The sequence below is a fragment of the Lontra canadensis genome, unplaced genomic scaffold (genome assembly GCF_010015895.1).
Source record: "Lontra canadensis isolate GAN:19392208 unplaced genomic scaffold, GSC_riverotter_1.0 scaffold8, whole genome shotgun sequence".
NCBI classification, from domain to species: domain Eukaryota; kingdom Metazoa; phylum Chordata; class Mammalia; order Carnivora; family Mustelidae; genus Lontra; species Lontra canadensis.
In genome coordinates, this window is record NW_022631002.1 from 20,066,835 (window position 1) to 20,091,622 (window position 24,788).

The 24,788-nt window shown below is 45.2% G+C and overlaps 1 protein-coding gene across 1 annotated transcript in view; it reads left to right on the top strand.

Moving 5' to 3' along the window:
- The window catches only part of CDH11 (cadherin 11), a 148,366-nt gene that overhangs the window by 41,678 nt on the left and 81,900 nt on the right, over nucleotides 1–24,788 (top strand). The window contains exon 2 of the mRNA XM_032854311.1: nucleotides 21,784–21,908. The gene's annotated coding sequence lies outside the window, so the exon portion shown is untranslated. The remainder of the gene's footprint in view (nucleotides 1–21,783; nucleotides 21,909–24,788) is intronic.

Consider the following 24,788-nt stretch of genomic DNA (forward strand, 5'->3'; position numbering starts at 1 on the left):
GCAGGCTGGGAGCCATTGATGGAGGTTATTGATGGCTTCTCTAGGTGAAGAAGCAGCTCAGCGAGCCTCAGAGAGGGAGGTTTTCTTTTTCCGTCTGCCGGCGTCACCCTGTGAAAGAGAAAAGAACAAGCAAAGACAGCCAGGCCTTTCAAGCTGGGATGCAGGAATCGGAAGAGGGGTTTGTAGGAGATAAATCAAAGGAAATTGTCGAGAATTGGTACAAACGAAATTTGAGCTTAACAAGTGCTGGAGTGGTGAGGCAGGATTTGTGCTCCTTTTGCTGAAACACAATTACTCTACTTCGAAGGGGAAGGGAGCTCTTTTGCAGACTTTCAGAGGCACTGGGCCACTAATTGCCTTCTACCCGGGACCAGAGACTCCTAGCCCTTCCCCGATGCAGAGCGCTAGGCAGTCGCCGTCAGTCCCACTTCTTTCTTCTCACATTTCCTTTAACAAAAATCAGAGGTCCTGTGTGTTGAGTCCCACCCATAAACCAGGCACAGGGTACACGAGGTGCTTGATGACACAGAAGGGGGCTGATTACAAATAAGGGTACATTCCTGGAGCTTATTAATGTCCAACTTCCTAGGTGCTATTTTGGCGATTTGGGGAAAAGTACTGTTATTGTTCATGCATCATATGTTTGTATATATGAATTATCTTACTTACAACAGCATTTCACCCTCCTTAGGGACCTTTCTTTAAACCAACTTTCATGATAGCCCCAAGAATAAGACCTAATCGTCTCCATTTTATAGAAGTGACAGCTTAGAAACAGCTTATTCAGAGAGGTTCAACAGCTGCTCCGAGGTCACACAGCTAATCCATTCAATGCCACATCGTCTACACTGGCCTTGCAGCAGCAACTCCTAGTCCAGGGACAGCATCCTGGGGGCATCAGGCTGTGTCCATGTCGTCAAAACAGATAAATCTCCAGGGATGCATTGCTTGTTCGAGGTAGATTCTCCCAAAATACTCTTTTTTGCTATCCCGTGAAAGGCAGTGATTCAAAGATCCTTGCCAAGGGATCATCATAAATCCTGTTTAGACAGAGAAATCCCTAGAGGAAGAAGGGTTCTTTGCAGTGGCCCACAGCTTGGAGCAATAGTGTCCAGAAGAGGAAAATTTGCAACAATGCTTGAATGGGAGCCGAGGGGCTTGTTTACATGGGCAATGGCGCAGATGTCCTGTAAGTGGGATTTGATGAAGAGTCACCCCCGGCCCCACATGGAGAGTGGGGAGAGGGCTTTCAGACAGCGTCGTCTAAGAGGCCACTGTCATATGTGGATTCTTGTGATCCTCTGCCCAAGTGGTTATTTCTCTTTCAGAGATAAGCAAGCCTGTCTGATGCTCTGCCCCTACCGCAGTGAAAATTCAAGGCCTGGCTGATAGCCATTTTGTTTAGCCCTCTTCCCCCTTCCCTTTATCTCTCCAGCAGAGCCATCCGGCAATGCTCACCCCCACATTGTGGCGAGTGCAGATTACCAGCCACCCAAGCTAGGATCCGCCATGTGGAGGACATGGGGCGGTGGGTTGCAAGGGAGGAGAGGAGGAGATTGCACACGTGTGCACGTCTACAGGGATGCTCAGTCCCTTTCTAAGAAGACCCCTAGGGACATGAATTTTAATAAAAAAAAATATTAACCATTTCTTCCACCCAAGGATGGAAGAGGATTTACTCATTCCCTAATAATTTTTGCAGCATTCTGTACAATAATCAGGAAAAGTTTATAAAGAAAAATACCCTTTTGAACACACACACACACACACACATTCTAAGAAAGGCTTGGACCTGGAAATAGGAGGGAAAATTACAAACAAGAAACCATAGTGGGAGCTTCTTATTAATGCTCAACTTCTCTGGTGCCTTTTTTGGACTTTGGGAAGAGTTATTTTGGATGTATCTTACATGAGTCGGTATGGATTATCTTAGAGCAACAATCCTGTAAGGTAGAGACCATTAGGATCACATTCCAGATAGAGAAACCAAGGTTTGGAGAGTTGAAGTCACTTGCCTGAGGTAGCACAGCTAGTAAGTGATGGAACCTTCACCCGAATCTCGGGTCCCTAAAGTCCAAAGCTCTGTGCACTTGGTTGTCCCTTGGAGTTTCACTGAATGACCATAGAAGATGGGTGATTCAGGTATATTGAACCAGAGCTGTTTTATTCCCCAAAACTTGTTTCTTCTGGAGCCTGGGTGTTTTTGCAGTGGTAACCACTGCACAGCCCCATCCTGCCCCAGCCAGGCAGAGGAATAAGGGAAACAGAAAGTTAAATGAACTCCCCAACGGGCACTCCCTGGGAGTCAATGGGTATTTGCTTTATTCTAGTTGTTTGATTTAGAACAAAACAAAACAACAAATGTTCCCTGCCTCTGGGTCCAAGGACTTAGCTGGGGATTTAACAACAGCAGTTCCCATGAATAATGAAAACAGTTTCTGGGTTGTCTGCAAACAACCAGGACATTAAAGGGACACACCAAAACGAAACTCAGGTGTTTGCTTCTTCTTGCCAGTGTGGCAAGGCTCAGCAGCCCCTTGGGCATCACCCGGGCACTGGGCATCACCTGGAGATGCAGGACCCCAGCTGGAGCAGAATCTGTGCTTTGATAAGGCCCCCCAGTGACCTAAGAGTGGGAGCAGACTCTCTAAGGAATGCTGGAAAAGAGAAGGACTTTCCTCCCAGCCAGGACCAGGGGCCAATATGAGGTGAGTCATTCCGGGTCCAAAATTTAAGAGCTCCCAATAAGGCAGTTATCAGCATAATCTGTATTTAATGCAATATTTTAAAAATAAATTTTGAGGGTTTGTTTTTTTTGTTTTGTTTTGTTTTGTTTTTAAGGTACGTGGAGATCTGCAGTCTTCTCCTTTCTGGTTCCTTGACGGGGATCGGGCAGGAGAAACTACTGGAGGAGGTCTGGGAGCTTTGGTGTTCCCTTTTCTCTCAATAGTCTAAATTTTCAGCAAGTGAAATTGCATGGAGTTGTTTCCATTTCGATCTGCATCCCTCTATTTGTATTATTGGATTTTCAACAACTGAGATTGTACGCAAGCCATGTTGCTTGATAACCTGAACGTTTAAGCTCCAAGTTCAATTCAGCCGCCGAACATACCTCATGCTAATGATGATGTTAATGATCAAAGCAGGTAGCATTTATCGAGGGCTTGCTAGATGCTAAGTGTGTTACAGGCATTAACTTCTTTAATTTTTACAAGAACGGTATGAGGGAGGTACTGTTTTAATCTCCCATTTTAGTAATGAGGAGATGGAAGTGTACCTAGAAGTGAGATAACTTGTCTAAGGGTAGAAGGAGGTAGACGTCAGATCCAGACGACTTGCCGCCAGAGTCTACCCTCCTTACAATCTGCAGTAGAATAGTGTAAAATGAATTTACATGATATTCGAAGTTCTGAAGCAAATTTATGCACACTTTTTTCTTCAATGGGTATTAGGTTGCCAAGTTTTTTTAATTCCGAAAATCTGCCCCTTTTACATTTTTTATGTTAACATGCTCTTTAAAACAATGAAATGAGAGTTGATCCATGATGGTAGCTGCCCTTGAGAAATATCCATGAAATTTCCGCTGCAATTTTCTTTTTAACTGGGCCAGGAGGGGAGGGGAGAAGAGGCTGTCAGTTCTAGGGAAAACACGCATCCCGGGATCCTCGCTGCTGGGCCAGGAACACCTGGGAGTGCAGGTGGGCAACTTTGGTTGGTCCCGCCCTGTCCCTGTCTTTGCTTCTGATCTGCGGGCTGTGCAGCCGTCCCTGCATGGGCCTCTCAGGCTGCTGTCCGTGTGGGACTCATTAGCAGTGGGTGTGTGTCTCACCACAGTGGCTCATTCACAGGCCTGTCAGCAGTGCTAGGGAGCGGGCCGCCCCTCTGGCTGTCCTGGGAGGCCGCCGCTCTGGGCTGTCTGGGACAAAGCAGGGCTGTACCCTCTCACGGCCCCACAGCATCTGCTGTTCTCCCAGGAGATGCTCTAAGATCAAAGAAGAAAGCAGGCTTTTGGGTATGGCCTATTGTCACCCTGGATCCTGCCTCTCAAAGAAGACCGGAGGCGACAACAGCTGCTCAGTGACCTTCGTGACGGTGGAGTGAGTAGGCACTGGATTTAACAAGCCTGGCTTTTCCATCTGCCAGCCTAAGGCAGGTGCCAGAGACACCGCCTAGCCCAGACAAGGCATGGGGATGGTGACAGAGAGATCCCAGCAACGCGCACTGGCTCTTGGGGATACAGCGTTCAGTCGGGCGGTGTGGTTTTATTTCTGTCTTGCCTGGGTTTTAGCCCTCCGTTCCCGGGTGCACATTTGCCGTTCCTGCACTTACCCTCGGGTCCATCTCCATCCCATTCAGGGGTTGCTTTTAATTCCGGCTTGGTCGCTGCTTCCAGAACCGTGGCTCAGCAGCTTGGCATGGGCCGTTGAGCCTATCTTAGGAGTTTCTGAGAGTTTGTTCTGGTCCATCTGAGAGAAATAGCGTGGACTGGGCCCCGCTGCCAGATTGTGGAGGCTGGGGACACGTGCTTGGGGCACTATTTCCATCTTCCGTCTTTGTCTCATCTCCTCCTCATTAAATCTTTTAGGTCTGTGGAGTTGACTACCAATTGGTGCCTGACCTAGTTCCAGAGAACCACAGCATCACCCCTTGCTCATCATAATAAAGAGATTATACCAGTTCACTGTGATTCAAAGTGGGCTCTGTTATTTTAGAGTCATTTCTACCTTCTTGGACTAAGGGTATGGGCATGTAGATGGGTGTGTGTGTGTGTGTGTGTGTGTGTGTGTGTGTGTGTGTTGTGGCAGTTGCCTAAATGAAGGCTGACATTTTCTGTTGCTATATTGGGACTCTGCTTTTGGACAACAGTCCTGTGGTCTTGCATGGAATAGTTAATGGGCTTGCTGGTTTCCCCGAATTGATCCTCTTTCATTTTCTCCTTGGAGCACTTTCTCTGGAGCGGAGTTCTCACGTCCTCTGCTCTCGGTGTCAGCTCTGTTTGCCTCTTTTCTGCCAAAGGGCACCACGGAGTTACTCAAAGGACCTTTTGAACTGTTTGTTCAATGAATGAAGAGCTCAGTTGGGACAGTTACTGGGACAGTGCATGCTTCCAACTGGTCTCCGCTGCCTCATGGCTGGGCCATGACTCAGGCATCTGGCTTTTGCCTCTGCTGATCTCAGAAGCCACGTGGGAGGTTGGTTTTGTTGGCGTGTCCCAGAGTCCGTGACCTTTTCATCATCATTTTACTTTGCATTTTGGAAGATACTCCCCCCAAACAAGCTGTATTTATAAAGTAATAACCGATCTGTGTTCTCACTTTTAATTAATCATATGTACATAATTGCCAATCAGAGCTTCTAATCAGTATGAGTTAATCAGTGTTAACATTTATTTATTTTACTAAGCACCTTCTATGTGACTGACCTATGCCAGGTGCTGGAAACAGAAAACTGAATAAGATTCAGTTAAGTTTCACAGGTACCACTTTTCAGATGGGGAAACTGATCCTTGTAGAGTTGAGTCCCTTGCTCAAAGACTATACATTTAATATATATGTATATTTAAGTAGGCTTCCCCCCAGTGTGGAGCCCCATGTAGGGCTTAAACTCATGACCCTGAGATTAAGACCTGACCTGAGATCAATGGTCAGACACTTCACCAACTGAGCCACCCAGGTACCCTGACATACATTTAACTAAAAATCAGAGGCAGGATTTGAACCCAGGATTGTGAGACCCCGGAACCTTACCAGGGAGATTATAGTCCCAACTCCTTGCTTCCTTCCACCTCTTTCCTTCTGGACAGGTGTTAGCTTTTGTGGGCAGGAGAGTGCCCTATGTCCTTCCCATGCTTTCTGGTTTCTGGCTTAGTGTCCCCCCACCCCTGCCCTCAATTTTGCTGAGATATAATTCACATATAATGTAATGACTTGATATACATGTATTTTGTGAAATCATCACTGCCATCAGTTTAGTTAACATCAATCACCTCCCGTAGTTAACACATTTTTTCTCTTGTGATGAGAATCTCTTGTAAGATTTACTCTCTAAGCACCTTTTAAGTATACAATACATTACTGGTTGAAGTCTCTGTTTATAGCTTAGTTTGAAGCCTATGAAAATGTGGAGTACAAAGGAGCATGTGCCCCATAGAATAATGGAACTTTGAGCTTTCTAAGGCATTCGGCTGACTCACTTCCTGATTGTTTCCGTTGGAGAACTGAGGCTCTGAGTGGCTGGGAGATTTGGTCCTGGCGTAAGAGCCTGGGCTTGAACTCAGCACCCCTGACGTGGCAGTTGTGTTCTTTACAGTTGTGTTCTTTACAGCCCTTTCTTTGGTTCCTGGCTAATTTATTGTGGGCTAGGTGGCAAATCTCAAGGGATGTTCCTTGTAACTGTATCCAGGCTTGAGGTAAGAGTAGCCAGAATTGGGTGATGATGTCAGCTCATTAAGGCAAGGGTCTAGTTTTGTTCATCACTGGGCTTCGAATCCCCAGCACGGCCCCAGGAACACTGCAGCTGGTCAGTAGGTATGCCTTGGATGAAGGAACTGGGAGAGATGAAGGGGCCTCCAGGATAACCATCTCATGTTACCCATATGGTAGCTGCTGACCTTCCTTCTTGGATTCTCCTGCACCAGAGGAGATTTTAGAATCAAATTGATAGTATCAGTATTCCAGTTGGCGTGTCAATGATTCAGTCATTTTGTATCGTAAACTGTTTTTCCTCTTCCAATTTTGGAATAAATTAACTGCTTCTTTTGCATCTTGAAGCAGAGTAGTTTTCTAGTGTTTGCTTTTTTGTTTCGTTTTTGGGTTTTTTTGGTTCCGACGTGGGGAGTGGTTTGGCTATATAGGAACGTGGGGCAGGCGCTCAGTTACCACAGCACAGGTTCACATGGGGGTGGCTGGCTCAGGAATTTACCCTGCAAAAGAGATGCTTCTGGTTGCATGATGAGAATTTATAAAAAGTAAAAATTTGTGACCAGGGCTGATAATTTTTTTTTTTTTTAATTATATAAGCAATGAGGAAGACGTAAGGAGAAAAATCACCCACGGTTCATTCACTCTGACTCACTGTCCTCATTTTTCCCCTCCCTTCCAGGACTTAACTTGGGAATATTTTTATGTTATTGTCACTGGAATAAAGATTTTCTTTCCTAATGAACGACATTGAAGTGGTCCAACATCTTTTTCCACATTGCTTTACAATTTACGTAATTGTGACTTCGGGAAAGAACTGCTGTCCCATGCAGGGAGTGTCCAGTCTTACACACTTTCCTATTTCCCCTAACAGGGCACTTTTGACTTTACAGGAATAGTGGGATATGATTTTTGCAGGGAATATGCGTGAAAAGCAGAGTGGGATTGTAAGATTGGCCATAGCTCAAAGGCCCTATGTTTCTTTCATAAAGTTATTCCGTAAGAGTCTGTTCCCCCGGGTTCTAGCGCCCTATTTCCCTAATGAATAAAGGACACTTGAGATATGCACATAGAGAAACCTGGAATTAATCAGTATCATAACTTTTTTTTTTTTGTAATTTAAATAATTAGGATGAATTTAGGAAGCAAGTCTCTTCCCTAAATGGGAGAAGCATTTTCCTCATTTCTGAAACTAGGTGGCGTTGAACCAGAAGGCAGAGCAACAAAAACCGTACAAATGTGACAGTTTAAGGAAAGCGAACCTGGTCTTTCAAGTTTCTTCGGCGGGGGTGGGGGGGTGGGGGGGTGTGTACCAGGAAAGGCAGAAAACTGTTGAAGGGAATCTCTGTGCTCCCTTGCAGGTCAAATCTGTTAGGATTAGTCCTTTAATGAGGTCACCGTGTTTGAGGGGTGGCCTCAGCAGAAGGGTGCTGGTAATGAGCCGACTTGGAAGAGAAGGCTGAGAGAGCTTTCATTAACTCTGCTTGCATCATAATTTGGCAAGGTCACTGGAGAGAATCTTCTTGAGGCCACTAAAAATAGACAGTCTCATAGATCCAACTGGGCTGTCATCTCTCTTTGTCTGCTCTTTAGTCACATCTTATTTGGGGAGATCTCTTCATTCTCCACACCCACCTACCTCCTTTGTAATTCTACATTTGCTTTAGATCAGCTGCCAGACCCCATGTGCCGGGGAGGACAGGGGAGGCAGGACATTTCGGGACCTCCTGCTCACCTGGCCGCTTTACCTTGCGCTTATATCCATCCTCCTTCCTTCCCTCCTTCTTTTTCCCTTCCTCCCTTCCTTCCCTCCTTCCTCCCATCCTCCTCTCCTTCCTTCCTTCCTTCCTTCCCTCCGTCCTCTCCCTCCTTCCAGCTCCCTCCCCCACCCTTCTTCCCTCCCCTCCTTTGTTCCTTATCCCTCCCTCCCGCTTCCTTCCTCCCTTCTTCCTTCTCCCTCCCTCCCTTCCTGTTTTACCCTAACATGGCCCCTCAACCCCATACATTTCTCTCTGCAAGGAGACTGCACTTGGAAATATTCTACATGTCACAACTAAATAAGTGAGAGGAAGAATAAATGAATGAAGGGTCAGATTTCCAAGAAGGCAAAGTTCCAGTGAGAGATCAGTGGGGCCAGGAAGGCTTCTGCCTCCCTCGACAGCATATCCCACTACTGCTCTACTATCCTCTTCCCACACTCTGGTACCCCAGCCCCTCGTATGTTATCCCTTCACTTCACCTGTGTGTTCTGTCACTGTCTAGCCATCTGTCTGTAGTTGTATACATCTGTTCACATGAGTTTCTGTAAGAATTCAAAGGAGCCATTTAACTCTTAGATTGACTAGTTCTATTTTTTCCTGTCTTGATTCCATAGATTTCATTCAGATTTTTGTAAATAAAATCTGACCCCAAACCCTAATATGTATAAAGAGGATAAAACATAGCTGTGAACTGAGAAGAAAAGAGGAAGAAGGTGGGATCCCAGAACCTCCCCATCCTGGCCTCACCTATCGCAGCTCCTGCTGTAGCCTCTGGGCTACCCGGGAAGACTCACTCAGTCTTGGGATCTGTGATGTCCCTCCATCTTCAAGACTGGGTCTCTGTGGTTAAGGTTTGCTGTAAATGCAGACGATTGTACAGTAAGTGCTCTAGGAGCTGTAACCAATGTGAAGACAGACTTTCTGTTTTTCACCAGCTCATGGGGATTGGGGTGGCAGGCAAATGGCTGGGAAAGCGATTCTCTAGAACAACAAGGTGTCGGAGGCCTTGAGGCCTGAGGGACTGATGATGATCATAAGCTGCCGTGTTGCCTCTCATCCTATCAAACCCTGAGCATCCACTCTGAGCTGGCCTGCGTGCGCTGACTGAGGAAAAAGTCATGATCCATCTCTGTTTCATTAACCGTTTTAAATTTTCCGTGTCCTGTATCACTAATTGTTGGCTGTTTATTCTTCTGTTCATTTTCTAATGCTACCACGAGATGAACGCTCTGCAGGGAAAGCAACCCTGTCTGTCTCCTACTCTAATGACTTGACCCGTATTTGGCACGTAGTAGATGTGCAAGAAACATTGATTGACCTGATGAGTGGTTGACAGAGATGATGCCATGATGAGTTGAGAGAGAGAAAGAGGGAGTGTGTTTGTGTGTGTGTGTGTGTGTGTGTGATGGAAAAAGAAGGTTGGTTATTGGGAGGAAATAACTTGGCCAGGGCCTTAAAGGACAAGGAACATTCATGAAGAAGAGAAGGAGAATGTGCATTCTGTTCAAAGACAAAAGTAGGAGCAAAAAGTTGGGAGGCGTGAGGCATTATGGTAAGTTGAGCAAAAGTCATCCTGGGAAGGAGCTGCTCCAGGTGAGGCTGAAAGCCTGCTGGCTCCCTACTGAAGGTCCGGCCCTGGGGGAAATGAAGGTGATGGTAAGGGACAGAAGTCAGAGTGCAGTCAGGGGTACCTGGATTTTCACCCTGACAAGTGGGGTAACTGGGGTGTTACCCATCCTCTGTGTCTCAGGTTTCTCCACTTTCCAATAGAGGTGATGGATGTTACCATTTGAGCAGAGGACCCAGAACAAAGCAAGGCTTGGTTATTATCCAAAGCAGAGGAGACCAGACCCAGGAGCCCTTCAGTGTTTTGAAATCTGGGGCAGGCCAAGCAGACCCATGGTTCAGAGAAAGCATGGAGGAGCATGTGGAGGATGAGCTGGTCCCCATGTCCTCCTGGGAGGAAGATGTTTCTTGCCCCTCCCCCACCTCCTTCCCTCACCTGCTGGAGACTCAGGATCCTCGCTGTGCTGGTGCTGCTGGAAGCTGCCAACTATTCTGGTTCTATAATGCGTACACTAACGGTGTGGGTCAGCTGCCAGAGGCAGGGTCAGGGTGTCTGGGGGGGAACCGTGGACTGAGGAACTGTCTGGCATCAGTCTCTGGAATGGAACTGAAGACCAGTTTTGTCTTCGTGGGCTCTGAATTCCTGTGCCTGGTTGCACGTCCTTGTTCCATTGTGTGACACAGCCCCGAGAGGGATATGACTTCTCTGCCCAAGCTCTGCGTATGGACCTTCATTCAGATCACGATTTCATGCCGTCACTTCTCCTTTCCTCACTTTTACTATGGAAGGCGGTGCTTCATGCTTCCATAGTGTCTACATCTTGGCAGGCAGCCCCTTCAACTTCCTTTGGAATAAAACTGGGTATTTGTAAAATGAGTGCAGTGAATGATAGGGAGAGGTCCAGAGGTAGAGTCTGTGCCCTGTGGGTTTTCAACCTAGTTTCTTTTCCATGAAGACCTAGATTCCTGGAGAGCTACTAGACTCTGCTCCCGCCTCTGTCACCAGGTCTGGACTGACCTTAGTCACTTCCTTTGAATTTCATTTCTGCCTTTGGGAGAGGGCCATAGTCCTTCCTCACCGTTTCGACCACACCTGCCCAGCACGAGGTATGGGGGAGGATACTGCAGAGACATGGGCTGCCAGGGGCAGGGTCTGCTGGGCTCTCCTCTTCACCTTCTTCCCACTCGGGGCCTCAGCATCTCCATCTGTAAAATAATCATTGAGTCATTCATGGCTGTCTTCAAAATATTGAGGAACCACCCACACAGTTATTTACTTAATATTTTCTTTTGACTCTGTTTTTCTTAAATATTTTTGAAGCAAACGATCATTGAGGATAGACTAGCACTGCTTGTGATAAATGGAGAGTAGCCCCAAAATTGATATAACTAAAAGAAACAGTATAATTGAATCTTCTCTGAACCTGAGATTACCTTTTCTAAAAAGAGAGGTTTGTTCGGGAATTACTATAAACGGAGACTCTCTTTGTGGAGATCTGGATTGAAAGAGAATTGCCTACATCCTGACTCATAGTCATTTAATGCCAAAAATAATTGTAGTAATTTGTGGGAATCCTATCATGTCAGGCACTGCACTTATTTCTTTAATATTTCTTTTTTTTTAAGATTTTATTTATTCATTTGACAGATAGATCACAAGTAGGCAGAGAGGCAGACAGAGAGAGGAAGGGAAGCAGGCTCCTGCTGAGCAGAGAACCCAATGTGGGGCTCGATCCCAGGACCCTGGGATCATGACCTGAGCCGAAGGCAGAGGCTTTAACCCACTGAGCCACCCAGGCACCCCAATATTTCTTTATATGTCCTTATAGCTGAAAACTGACAAATTTTTGATCATGGTGATGCTGACTAATAATATTTAGTGAAAAGTAAATTTGTGCCAGCAACAACAGCATAATTTGTGCACATTATCTCATGGGTCCAAAGAATGTCTATTTTATAGGTAAGAGTCCTAGTGATAGAACTGGTTCCCAAGTGGGAATGTGCCTGCCGGATCTGAATTCCACCCCCCGGTAGAGGCTCTGCTTACTTCCATCTGTCTAACTCCCTCGCTTGGCTCTCCCTCCGTTTGCTTGCTGACGTAACCACTTGGTTTGGCCCCTGGACAGGGTGTTCTGTCTTTCTTCGAGGTGACCAGATCATCTGGTCAAGGATTATGAAACCTAGCTGTATCTGCTTACAGCCACCCCAGCAACTAAAGGGAGACTGTTTCCTGATAGTCTTCTGCACATGAAGTGTCTTCATAGAGATGGTCTTCATCATGGCGCCAGGTTGGGCCCATAAAAGACCATGAGAGAAGGGAATAGTTCCTAGAGATCCCTCTAGCTCAGGGATCCCCTGGGGGAGCTCCGAGTTCTGCAGGAGGATGGCAGGCTGCTTTCAGTGAGGGACCTGATTATTGCAATTATAGAATTCTGTAGACTCAGAAAAGGAACTTAGTGACCATCAAATCCAACCCAGTACCTGATGTCAAACTTGATTTTGTAAGTTGCCAGGTATAAATGTGTTTAAAGTATTTCCAGAGATGAGCAACCAAGAAGTGGATTGTGTGTGTGTGTGTGTGTGTGTGTAGCTTTACACATTTTCAGTATCAGACAATTACAGATATCAAAGCCAAGAAGGTATTAAAAAAAAAAAAAAAGAAAGAAAGAAAGAAACCTGCTTCAAAATCCAGCCTGGTTTTCTTGGATGAAGTCATAAGATAGACATTTTTTTTAAAAGATTTTATTTATTCATTTGACAGACAGAGATCACAAGTAGACAGAGAGGCAGGCAGAGAAAGAGGAAGGGAAGCAGGCTCCCTGCTGAGCAGAGAGCCCGATGCGGGGCTCGATCCCAGGACCCTGGGATCATGACCTGAGCTGAAGGCAGAGGCTTTAACCCACCGAGCCACCCAGGTGCCCTAAGATAGACATTTAATAAGTGAACATTTCAATGGAAGATGTCCCAGAGCCTCTGATTCAAGTACTATTAATAAGACATTTGCCTGTCACTTCCCTACCATGGATCCAAACCCAGTCTGGAAAGATGACCCAACTCTACACAACTGTTGATAATGCTATTTTTGTCATTATTCTTGGTTCTTATCAATGGAATTAGTAAAAGTAGACTTTATTTGTAATTATTTGAGTAGTAAAAAAAAAAAGATGAAAACAAAAGAAGGCAAGACGTGGAACCTTTAGGGTGCATGTGCATCTAGGAGTCTGGGAGGTGAGTTCTGGGGGAACAGCCTAGATAAAGCTTTCTACGGGGGGTGCTGAACTCTTGATATTGGCAGGTGAATTTTCCCCATATCTTCAGGAATGTCCAAATTTGTGCATACCAGTGAAGAATTTTATTCTACCAATAAAGAGCAGCAAACTATAACTGAGCCATTTTAATGGCCTGCTTCCCCTGCCGCCCCCGAATGAATCCGCGGATCTTAATGAGGCACAGTGAGGAAGCAGAGTGCCCGCTAGACTCACTTGCTGGCTCGTGTCAGCCCCTCGGTAGCCAAATCTGCGTTTGTGCCTGAAGAAAATTCTAAGTCATCACCCACTGTGGGCTTTCTGAAATGCTCATACATAGGTAAGATCTCGGGATCTGGGACACAGTTCTTCATTCCCCAGCTTGGCTGTTGCAAAGCTAACTGGGCGTGCTTAGTGTGCACCTTGTAGCAATAGATGTGCAACGGGCAAGAAAACACACAGGCTTTTTCCTTTGTGATACTTAGGAACGTTATCAGTGGGTCCACTTTCTAGCTTAAGGATCAGGGTCTCCGAAGAGGTAAATATCATTCTTTTTCCTTAGCTTAATTGTACATTGCAAAAGGGCAATCTGGCTTGATTTGGAGAAAACTTGTTTTTGTTTCTTGCCAAGCAAAATGGCCCCAGAGAGAACGCTCTCCTATTATATCGTAACTCATTCCATGGCTATGGACAGTGGGGCTTGCTTTCTTCCTTTGAGAGGTAATAGCAAATTGTGACTCCTTCCATCATACAGCAAAAACTGCTCTCTGTGTGTGTGTGTGTGTGTGTGTTTGGTGTATGTGTGTATGAATACTTCTTTGACTCTATGATTATGGCATTTTTCAAATGTGTTGATTTCTTGGCTGTATGGAAGTTCCCCAATGTTGATAAACCATGAGTTATTAATTCTTAGACCTTCAGTTATATACTGTTCATCATTTCTTTGGAGGGGTCTGGTCTGTGGTTGCCCTTTCTCTCTTGCTCTCTCTATCCCTGGATAATTCAGTAGTCTGGTAAAGGGATATAGTCACTGGTCACTTAAAAAAAAAAAAAATCACTGGACTACTTTTCTAAATTAGTGCCCTAATTTACGTCTGCAGAGAACAGCTGAGTATGGCTCTTGGATGAATTGCTTTGGTTTAAACTCTTATGTCCAAATCCTGGCTTCAGTGCTTTACAGCTCTGTGAATGAGGGCAAAATTACTCCACCTTTCTCATCAATTTCCTAGTTATGAAATAAAGAAAATCATAGTACCTGATGTATAAGATTGTTTCATATATATATATATTTCATGTATTTCATATATATGTGTGTGTGTGTATGTATGTGTGCATATATATATATATATATATATATATATATATACACACACACACTTAGCCCAGGACCTAGCACATGACAAACTCTCAGTAAACATTAGAAATCATCTTTGCTGGCTTGGATTAACTTGTGTCTACAGAACACCTGGCTCCCGGGGGTACAGAAGAGCTGAAATAGTTCTCATTGTGTGTACATGACTATAACCGTGCCCTTAAATCCTCAAAGATGATTAAATGCTTCACTTGGCATCTGAAGTATTTGTGAAATATCGATCACATTTTTCAAACTCAGTTCTTACACAAACACATGGATTTACCGTCAGTCAGTCAGGAAGAACCTATTGGTCACCCAGTCTTGTTAATAGCCAATTGTTTGCAAAATGATAACCTATTTTTAGGTATAGATTTTAACTGCTTTAGAAAACTAACGAAAACAGCTCAAGGCTGTGTCATTTGGGCCAAATGAGGACATCATTACAGTCCTTAAAAAAAAAAAATTACAAATTATACGTGTACTTTGACACCAAGTAGATAAAAAAGGTAGATTTTCATTTTTTTAAAATTTTAAAAATACAGTTTTATGGTTGTTCTCCATTTAACCAGTACCATTCATCTATTTGTCCAATAAGCCCGGCTCTGTAGAGGGTTGGCCTGGTACTGACCCAGGCCAGACAAAAATGAGTGTAAGATATTACATCCCATCTTTCTGTCTTCGAGAAGCTCAATGTTTCCTTGGATGCAACATTGGAGGGGGCAGACAGACATAATAAAAAGGAGCTCTCCCTGGGGGAAGAAATTGAGAGGAACAGAGGTGCACAGCCTGCTGGGATTGGGGAATAGCAAGCCTTACCTGGGCCGGAGGTGAGGCTGCGAGCACACCAGGGAGAAAAGCAGAAGCTGTGTTAACCAGCATAGACCTCTCCTGACCCGACAGGGAACCATTTAGAGTTTTCATATTGTCAGATTTTCTTTCTTTTTTTTTTTTAAACGCAAAGATTGTTGTCCTTCTAGGAAGTGCTTCCGTCAAGAAAGGAGTTTCTGTTCTGTCGTGTACATTGCTGTCAAAGGCTGAGATATCTGTTCATTCACAACAAGGAGATAGATAAGCAAAATAAAATAAACTGCAGGAAGAGACATAAAGGTTCTGGGCATTTGTGAATGCGGACACTCTGCTTGCTTTGTTTATCCCAGCAGTTCTTTCTAGAACTTTACCCGCTGGCCGTAACGGACATCCCTGAAACCTTCCCGAAGCTGGGTTGTGTTTATTTTTGCTTGCTTGACACCTCTCCTTCCCCTCAAAAGGTTAAAATGTAAAATTGCTGGCATTTTAGGGCAAAATAAAATATACTCTCTTGAAGAAAGCCTTTTTTTTACTTCTATTGTCAGTGTTCTCAGGTTCTATAACAGTATATAAACAGACCCCATGTATATTTGTGACTTTTATGGTAGATGTGCTTAGATTTCCCCCTTATTCTGATGTTTTATTCCTTTTTTATTCAGGAGAGAAACCACCAAGGCAGAGTGGGAAGGCAGAGCCTTAGGATCTGGGGAAACCTAAGTTTGAATTCTTATTTTATTATTAGTTAGCTTTGGTGCATTGGGTAAGCTTTGGTTCCTTCTCTTCTAAGAGGTAGGAACCAAGTAAAACAAGCCCCCGCCAGGGCTGTGGGCAAGACTAATGAAAAGAAAATTGCATGTAGAAGCACCAAGGCCATGTATATGGGGGGTATGTAGTAGGTGGCCAATAAAACCGGAGCTTCCAGTATCAACGACTGTTGCTATGTTAACGGAGAGAAATCGAAAGGACCGACCACATCCTTTGGGCAAGAAATAGGGATAAAATGTAGAGTAGCAGGAGGCTTGCTCATATGCTAGATGACAGTTTGTTTATTCATTTCCCAACGATATTACAAAGGCTGTGAATATTTATTTAGTTCTGCTCCCAATAGTCCTTCTAATAGGGAATTATTTGGGTACAACGAAAGACATTTGTAAATGCGGCTGATAAGACTGGCATTGGACAAGGAGTGTTTTGTTGGACACAAGAATTCTATTGTCCTCGGCTTCAGTTGTCAAGTGCCCGGAGAACCCAGAATTTATGGTGGTAGCACAATGGTCCTTTCAGGGCCCAGCGAAAGAGCTGTGAGATCCCGCTCCCCGGCTTTTCAGGGCTTCTAATCTTTTTATCGGGCCCGGACAATGCCGGATTCAGCCACTGCCTGAGCCTCCTAACTGTCCATTGGCCGCCAGGTATTGTGCGGTAATTACCATGGTGACAATGGACTCTCTCTACGCCCGTCCATTGGCGCTTTGGAAAAACGGTGAAGGTTGTCACTTTGTATTAGGGGCCTCCAAAGGCATGGCTTACTTAGAAAAACTGCGAAAGAGAAATAAAGATAATCGTGTTAAGAGTTTGATTTAAAGGGCTGCTGTGTCAAATCCATTTGGAGCCCAGGATGTCTTTTCGGATGTTTTCTTGGACTTACGGTCAGACGTGGGGCGTCATCCCCGTGCAGGCGGTGCAGAGTCGGTCCCTGGAGATTTTGCAGGAAGGCAATGAGCTATGGGCAGCTGAGAGCCCTTCACATTCAGCGGGAGCAGAAGTCCAAGCTGAGCCCGTGAACTTTGAGGGATCCCCGAATTTCTTTGAGGCATAGCTTCTTCATCTGAAAAAGACTGGTAGGGGAAATGCTTACAGATTAATACTCAGTATGTGTGATATATGATATATACCGAATACATGAATACAAGCTCTGTATAGACGCTTGTACTTCTCCCAGAGGGCGTTGTGAATAGCAAATATACCATAGAAAGTAAAACTAAATTTTAAATCAGGCACGATTTGTATCTTCGTAATCACAGCTCCTGATTATTGAGTGCCGACCCCAAGTGGGGGTAGTGCGTTTATTATCGCTATTCTTTACAGTCATCCTGCAAAATAGTTGTTCTTATCCCCATTTTCTAGTGAAGAAACAGAGACTCAGGGAATTCGTGCTTGCCCAAAGTCAGACTAGCTCAGAAGATGCAAAGCATGGATTTTAAATCGAATGTTTCCTCACGTTCGATAGCTTGCTGCTCCCCACCCACCCCCATTTCTTTCAAAAAAAAAAATCAAAATCTATAAACCTGTGTTACAAGATGTGTTTCACCATATGGTTTTGAAACTTTGGCAATAACAGGAGAGAGAAACACCCTTGATGACTATTAATTGGGTGTGATCATCCCGTCAGCAATGTCAGGGACACGTGACACGTACCATAGGAAGAAGCCCCTGTTCCAGCTGGCTCTGACTCTGGGGTGCCCGGAGTCAGGGCCAGCTGCTGCCCCTTCTCCCGGCCACAGAGCAAGAAACAGACACAGCATCATCACCAAAATGATGTGGTCTTTCCAGTACAACAGAAAAGCATATGGCCTTTGCTTGACTTCGTTGCCACAACATGGCAGTCCCAGAAACCTGGTATTTAATTCGTTTATTTAATAGTAATCTATTTAATCATAGTTTGTTTCTGTCAGCTCCTTACCAAAGTACGGGAAATTCCCTGTTGTATTGTTTAAGCAAAACATAAAATATTTGTGGAGCGCCTGGGTGGCTCAGTTGGTTAAGCAACTGCCTTCGGCTCAAGTCATGATCCTGGAGTCCCCTCCCCCGCCATTGGGCTCCCTGCTCAGCGGGGCAGACTTCTCCCTCTGACCTGCCGCGCTCATTCTCTCTCTGTCTCTCTCTCTCCTTCTGACTCTCAAATAAATAACTATTTTTTTTTTTAAAGTAAAATATTTCTGGGTTTATATACTAGAGGGATAGGCATGATTTACCTCAGGAAGCAGATCTCACTCTGGACTCTTAAATCTGGCAGGAAAGGAGTGGCTTGCTCGCTGGTGATCCAGTCCAGTCAGGCTGTTTCCTTGCTCTGGGCACTGGGCACTTACTGCTTAGCCGGCTTCTTCGTCTGTAAAATGGAGCTGTCGCTGTGTCCTTGGGCTTCCCTGCTCCCCTCAGTGACAGCTCTTTCCCTTTTCACCTGCCACCCCCCCACCCCCCACCTCGTGCTCTACCTACCCCAGCATTGCATGCACAGGAAGTGTCCCAGGATCCTGTTGATAGGGTCACTGAGGTGGGGACTGTTCTCATCGAACGCACGTAAACTTTCAGCCCTTACCCTCCCCGAACCCAAGAAACACATGTGGTTGTTGTTGTTGTCCTTGTACTCTGAACAATGATCCTAGCCCATGGCTGGCCTGGCTGAAGTCCACATTCTTGAAGATGACCCATCCATGTACATCGACAAGCCGAGGCTCTTGATTTGGAGGAGAGATCCTCAGAGAAGGGACAGCAGTGTGACTCGGGAGCCAAAGGGAAGCCTATGGACTTGTGTGTACTAAGAGCTCAGAGCTCAGCCAGAGACACTGCCACAATCATGCCCCCGCCCTTCCCCAGCTTTTCTCCTTACTCTTCGTAGGCGCATTGGGGATTTCTCCATCCTGCTTGATACCATGGGCTTCACAGTGTTCTTTCCTGTGATTTCTCGATCTCACTGCAGTCATTGATGGCATGATGTGTCCGTACCCCTGGGAGGCTCAGTGCAGCACTAGACAGAGCTGGTAGAAGGCCGTGACCTGTACCGGGAGTGGGCCAGTCATGGCACACGGGCCTTGAGAAAGGAAGGGGAGACTCTGAGAGTAGGTAGAGGTAGATGCCATGAGGCTAGGTTGGATTTCCATAGCTCAGAAGGGAACACAGTATTCCAGGTCTTGGGAAGTCATGAGAGAAGAGGGAAGATGAACATTCCAAGCAGGAACTCCAGTGCAGAAAGAGAAGATGGGCAGCATACACGCACAGAGCTCTCAGACCCAACGAGCTCTCTTCCCATCCACTCTGCTGAAAGCACAGAAACAGCTAAGATTCCGTATGTCATTGTTTTCTTTTCTAAGAAGCACGGTGCAGTGTATACCAACATTTTCCATGGAACCTACCTCGAATGTTTGCAGTCATCGGAAAGCATAGACAATTCACCCAGCTCTTTTTGCTTTCCTTCCAAAGCTCTTAATTGTCTGTGCAGGCTTTTGGTGAAAGGAGTTTTATAGGGGATATTTTGCAGGGAGGTAGACAATTCGAGGAGAAGTGGGAGTTCAATTAATTTTTATGGATTTGAGAACTTTGAAAAGCACACTGGCTACAACAGCTACGGCTGTGTCATTAATGGACTAGATACCGGGGAATGCAAAGAGAGGGAGCACAGGCTCTCATGCCTGCACTGCTGAGTTTAGGTCTCACCTTGGCTGTTATTGGCTGCACACCTTGGGCAGAAGTCTTCGCCTTTGAATAGTGGGGTGAGATACCCAGGTGGGCTCATGACAACCAGAGTGGTGACAGACATTGGTGAGGCCTGTGGCAGACGTCTCTTCCATTTACGGTGTACCAGTTATCCCCTGCTGAGTAACATACTGTCCCCAATTTAGCAGGTTATCACAATTCACTATTACCTTTTATAGTTGAGTTTAGTGAAATCATCTGGGTGGTTTTAATATGGGGTCTCTCACGCTGTGTAGTCAGATGGCTGATTGCAGGAAGGTTTGACTGAGTTGGATGTCCAAGATGGCATCTTTGCTCACCATCTGGCACCTCAGCTTGGGTGCCTGGAAGAGAGAGGTATGGCGGGGCATGTCTCTTTCTATCCATGCAGCTTCTCCACATGGCTGCCTGGAGCTGTCTCACAGCATGCTGGTCTAGAGTGTTCAGACTTGATGTGACAGCTGACTTCTCCCAGATGAAGCTTTCCAAGAGCACAAGACAGGCTACAGGGTTTCTTACGACTCAGCTTCTGAAATCATAGAGTGTCCCTTTGCTTTGTTTCATTGGTGACCCAAGGACAGCTCAGATCCACATAGAAAGAGTCCCGGGGCATGGATATCTGGGGGGTATGGTTCATTTGGGAAGGGGTCATTTTTGGAGACTAGTTCAACATGTAATGTGGTTGCAAAGTAGGGTTCTTCATCAATTATGTGTTTTATGACTTGTCTATGTGGATTTTTCTCTGATTCCACGTTCATCTGGGAATAGCCCCATGGCTATTCTGTCCTCAACATCCTGGGAATAGCACATAGTAGGACATTTTCTTGTTTTTGTAGTCACCAAATCAAGATGTTATGGGCACATTTGAGATTTATAATTTATTTCAGTCCTTCACCAAGAAGGGTTTTTGCTTCCTGCTGTTGTTGGTGTTGTTTGTGGAAGGCATGGTGTGTGAGGAGGAGCTGTTGGACGGAACCAAGATGAGATGAGGAAAAGTGTATTTGGAAACAAAAAGGAAGCATAATAAATAAAGTCAAATAAGAAGCTATTTCAGTTCTTTCTTTTAAATATTTTATTTATTTGAGAGAGAGAGAGAGAGAGAGAGAGAGAAAGCAAGCAGGGGAAGGAACAGAGAAAGGGGGAGGGGGAAGGGGAAAGAATTCCAAGCAGACACCCCATGAGTGCAGAGCCTGACACGGGGCTCGATCTCACAACCCTGAGGTCATGACTTGAGCTGAAACCAAGAGTCAGACGCTTAACTAACTGAGTGACCCAGGTGCCTCAGAAGCTGTTTCATTTCTTAATGCAGGCTGGGTTGATCCTAGAAGGTAGAAGCCCTAGAGATGAAGGACGTTCAAGAAATCCTTTACGCCGTTGTGTTAGAGCTGTGCCAACTACCGCGTTCCCTGGTTCAGTGCCTCAGTTTTTGAAGGCGACAGCTGTTCAGACCCTCCGTATTCCTCTCTTCATTCACTGAACAGATCTACATTGAACAGCTGCTCTGGGCTAGGAAATGTGTTAGACACTTTGCGAGATATGAAGATGAATCAGACCAGAATCCAGGCAGAACACAGCCCCCACGCAGAAATCCAGAGTGTGCTGTGGTGCGGGAGGGGGCGGAGAGAAATGTAGCCTTGATGAAGAATTGAGGCTCTGTCAGCCCAGGGCTCAGCTCTGCTGGTGTAGGGATGACATCTCCTGTCACTGCCACCACCCCTGTCACTCTTTGCCCTTGAGACTGTCATTCCACGAGGCTCTGGCAGCCGCAGAACAGTGTTCTCCCTTGTGGAGGGAAGGTACCTGCTTTGGACTTAGAATGAGCGTTTTCTCAGAAACTGGCTCCAAGAGTTGACATCCCCCCTACGGGTTTGAATGTGACATCCATAGCGTGGTGCAAGAAGTTGGATGGATGGCTGCTTTATCTTTTTGTCAAAATACCAAAAACACATATATAGTGAGTCACATCACCTTTTGGTAGCTCTAAACCCATGGCAAGTTTTTCCCGCTTTTCACACAAGTGTGACAATTTGTTTACATCTCTCTCTCCACGCCTGGACTATTCTCCTCTAAGGGAGATGTCTATCTACACAACTGTGTGTCCCCAGTATCTAAGAGTCTAGGAGTGTGTCATTTCATTGATTCATGTCACCTCTGTTTAATAACGATCCTTTTTCTTTTTGCAGAAATCCCTGTATTTTCGGCTCAGCGACCCCGGGGTGCTCATTCCAGTTGTCATTTGTTGAGTGACCAATCAAATGGGTGGAGTGTGTTATAGAAATTGGCAGCAGGTATCCAATGGGTGAAGAAGGTAAGATGGAGCTACTTGACTATACTATGACTGTGGGCATGGAAGTGACCGCCAACTGGCCCCTCCCTCCAACCTGCCTTTGTTTAAATCTGCACTAAATGGAAAGCAGCGTCTGAGAAGGAAGTTGACCTACTTACTTGGGCTTTGAGGAATGTGATTATTCACTGTTGTTTTTCGGTTCTCTTTACCGAACACCTGTTATGTACTAGTACAAGGATGATCATTTTTGTTGTTGTTTGGGTTTTTGTCGGTGAGGGATGACTATAGAAAAGTCAGAGGAGAAAGAAGGAACTGAAAGGCATTCTTTAGCAAAGACTCAGCTGGGAGGACTAAGATAATTGACATGTTGCCTTTCCTCCTTTTCTTCTTTTGAAGAGAATTCTATAAATAAGAACAAGGTGACTTATATCCCATGGCCAGGAGGCTGAACCTTTCAGACCTCAAAAGGCAGACCGCAAGATCATAAGCCAAAAGGCTGATTTCAGCTGAGGCCCAGCTCTGCCACTCACTGTCCCTATGCCCTTAGATTAATGAGCTCTTTTCTGGGCCATGGGGTAGCTGGACCTAGGGTCATTAACAGTTCTAAAATTTTAGGATTTTATGACTCCATTGATCTCCTCTATCTTCTCAGCGGTAACTAGAGCTATTTTTATAGGACACCCAAATATCCAGATAGAAACGCAAGAATTAATTCTAGGGGCATGACTCCCTACATTTTAGGGTTCTAGATCCATCTGTCCATAGGTCTATGGCTCCTCTCCATGCGGTAGTCCACCAGGAGCCTTAAATGCAGAGGCCAAATATAACTCATGGTTTTCTCCTCTCAACCCTCACTTTGTCCTGTGTGTCGAATTTCAGGGTAGCATCAAAACTCAGTAGGATCAGAAACATGGGAGGGGTACCATACGCCTCTCCATCAGTCCCTTACCGCCAATGGCAATTTATTCCTGTTGATTCCTACTGGTGCTACTCTGATGATCTCTGAAATTATTTTTTTTATTTCTCTCTTCCCCACTCACTGCCGTTCTCCAAACATTAGCCTGATCCTCTTTCTCCAAAGTTACCACAATTGCCACCTGACAGGTCATTTTGTCTCTGGGGTTACTTCTTCTCCAGCATGATACGCCGTCCATACAAATACTTAACAGTGTCCTTACATCCAGGCAGTATGTTACTTTCCCCCTTAATCTTTTCAGTGTCAGAGATCTGATTCCTTAGTAAGTGTCTAGGACCCCTTCAGGGATAAGGCCACTGTTTTGCTGTCTAAACTCATCTCTCAGCCATTCTCTCTGCAAACCCAGCTCTGCCTAGACACATCCATTGCGGGATCTACTGTAGGGCACACCTGTCCCTTCCCCAATGCCCCATGATTGCACTTTCTCTTTACAAGCCAACTCTTGCTCACTTATATCTTAGCTTGGACCTTACTATCTCTAAGGAATTCTCTCCAATCCCTGAAAACCGAGCTATGGGTGTTTCCTAGACATGGGTAGTCAGAGGTTACATGATCTATTGTGATTTCGACAGAGGGTTGTAACTGTTTATTTAATTCCATATCTTCCCGGCTAGACCTGGAGGTTCTTGAGGGCTGGGCTTCTCTTGGGGAGCACTGTGTTCCTAGTTGCAACCACTGCATCTGGCCCAAAGTAGGTTCTCAAAATATAGTTATCAAACATATTAATAGTGACTTTTAAGTATATTTTGAATAGAATATGAGGAAGGGGAGCTAATGTTACAACAGAGAAAAGTCATAATAATAGCAGCTAACAGGTATCGAGTGCTTAGTACACATCAGGGAAATAAGATATTGAAAGGCATCGCCTCCCACAATCCTTGCAAAAACCTAGTGTCATGGGTACTCTAAATGTCCAAGATTTGCTAAATGAGAAAATTGAGTCTTGGAAAAGATAGGTAACTCATCTATGGCCATATTGGCATTATTTTTATCCTCGGAAATTTTTATCTTTGAGAAGTCTGATTTTAGTTAAAGCTGATGGATTTAACCACTCCCCTCTTTTCTCTTACCCCTGAATGAATCTGCTCTGTTAGGGACCAAAAAACAAACCAACAAGTCAGTTCCTGTCCAGGAGGCAGGCCTTTTTCCCTGCCTCCCACGCAAGCTTCTGTGACAGAAGTGGTCGTCCCCTGTGACTAGACTCGTAAATCTTTGGTGATTTTCCAGGTGTTGTACCCTCCCATGTGAATGTGAATCTGTTTGAGAACACAATTTCAATTTGGGGAGCTCCCCGAACTCTTTCTCCGGTGCTCTGGTCCATGCTTGTTACAGGAATAAACCGATGAATGAAAACGCTCTTCAGGGAGCAGAGCGGCACGTCCCTACAGAGACACCCATAAGATCTGGAGTGTCTGACTGGTTCCTCTCAAATTAGCATATTTTGCACTCATTTCCTCCGAAGCCTGGCTCAGCAGATGAGACGCAGCTCTCCTGCAGACACGTCTGAGAGTGACGATCATCTCATCGCTACCAAGCCAAATGGGTCTCTTCATTTCATTAGCCCTGTGAATTCTTCAGTAGAACATGCGACTGACATTTCCTATTTTTCTAGATAATAGGGACAATTAGAATGAGGTATCAATGAAGCAGAGTCAGAAGCTAAATAGAAAGTACTTGGATTTATCTTCTAGGAAACATGTTAGTTTTGTTTTTTGGGTTTTTTTTTTCCTACTTAGAAATTAAGAACGCCTACTTAGAAGAGTTCTGCATAGCTTTTTCCAAGGAGGGGAAGGTAAACTATTCTAATGCTTCTAACACCCTTGAAACATGCACACACAGCATGGTACAGACAGAATGGCTGTTTGATCTTTCAGGGAAAGATTCTTGTTTTACAGAGAGGTTTTTTTTTGTTGTTTTTTTGGTTT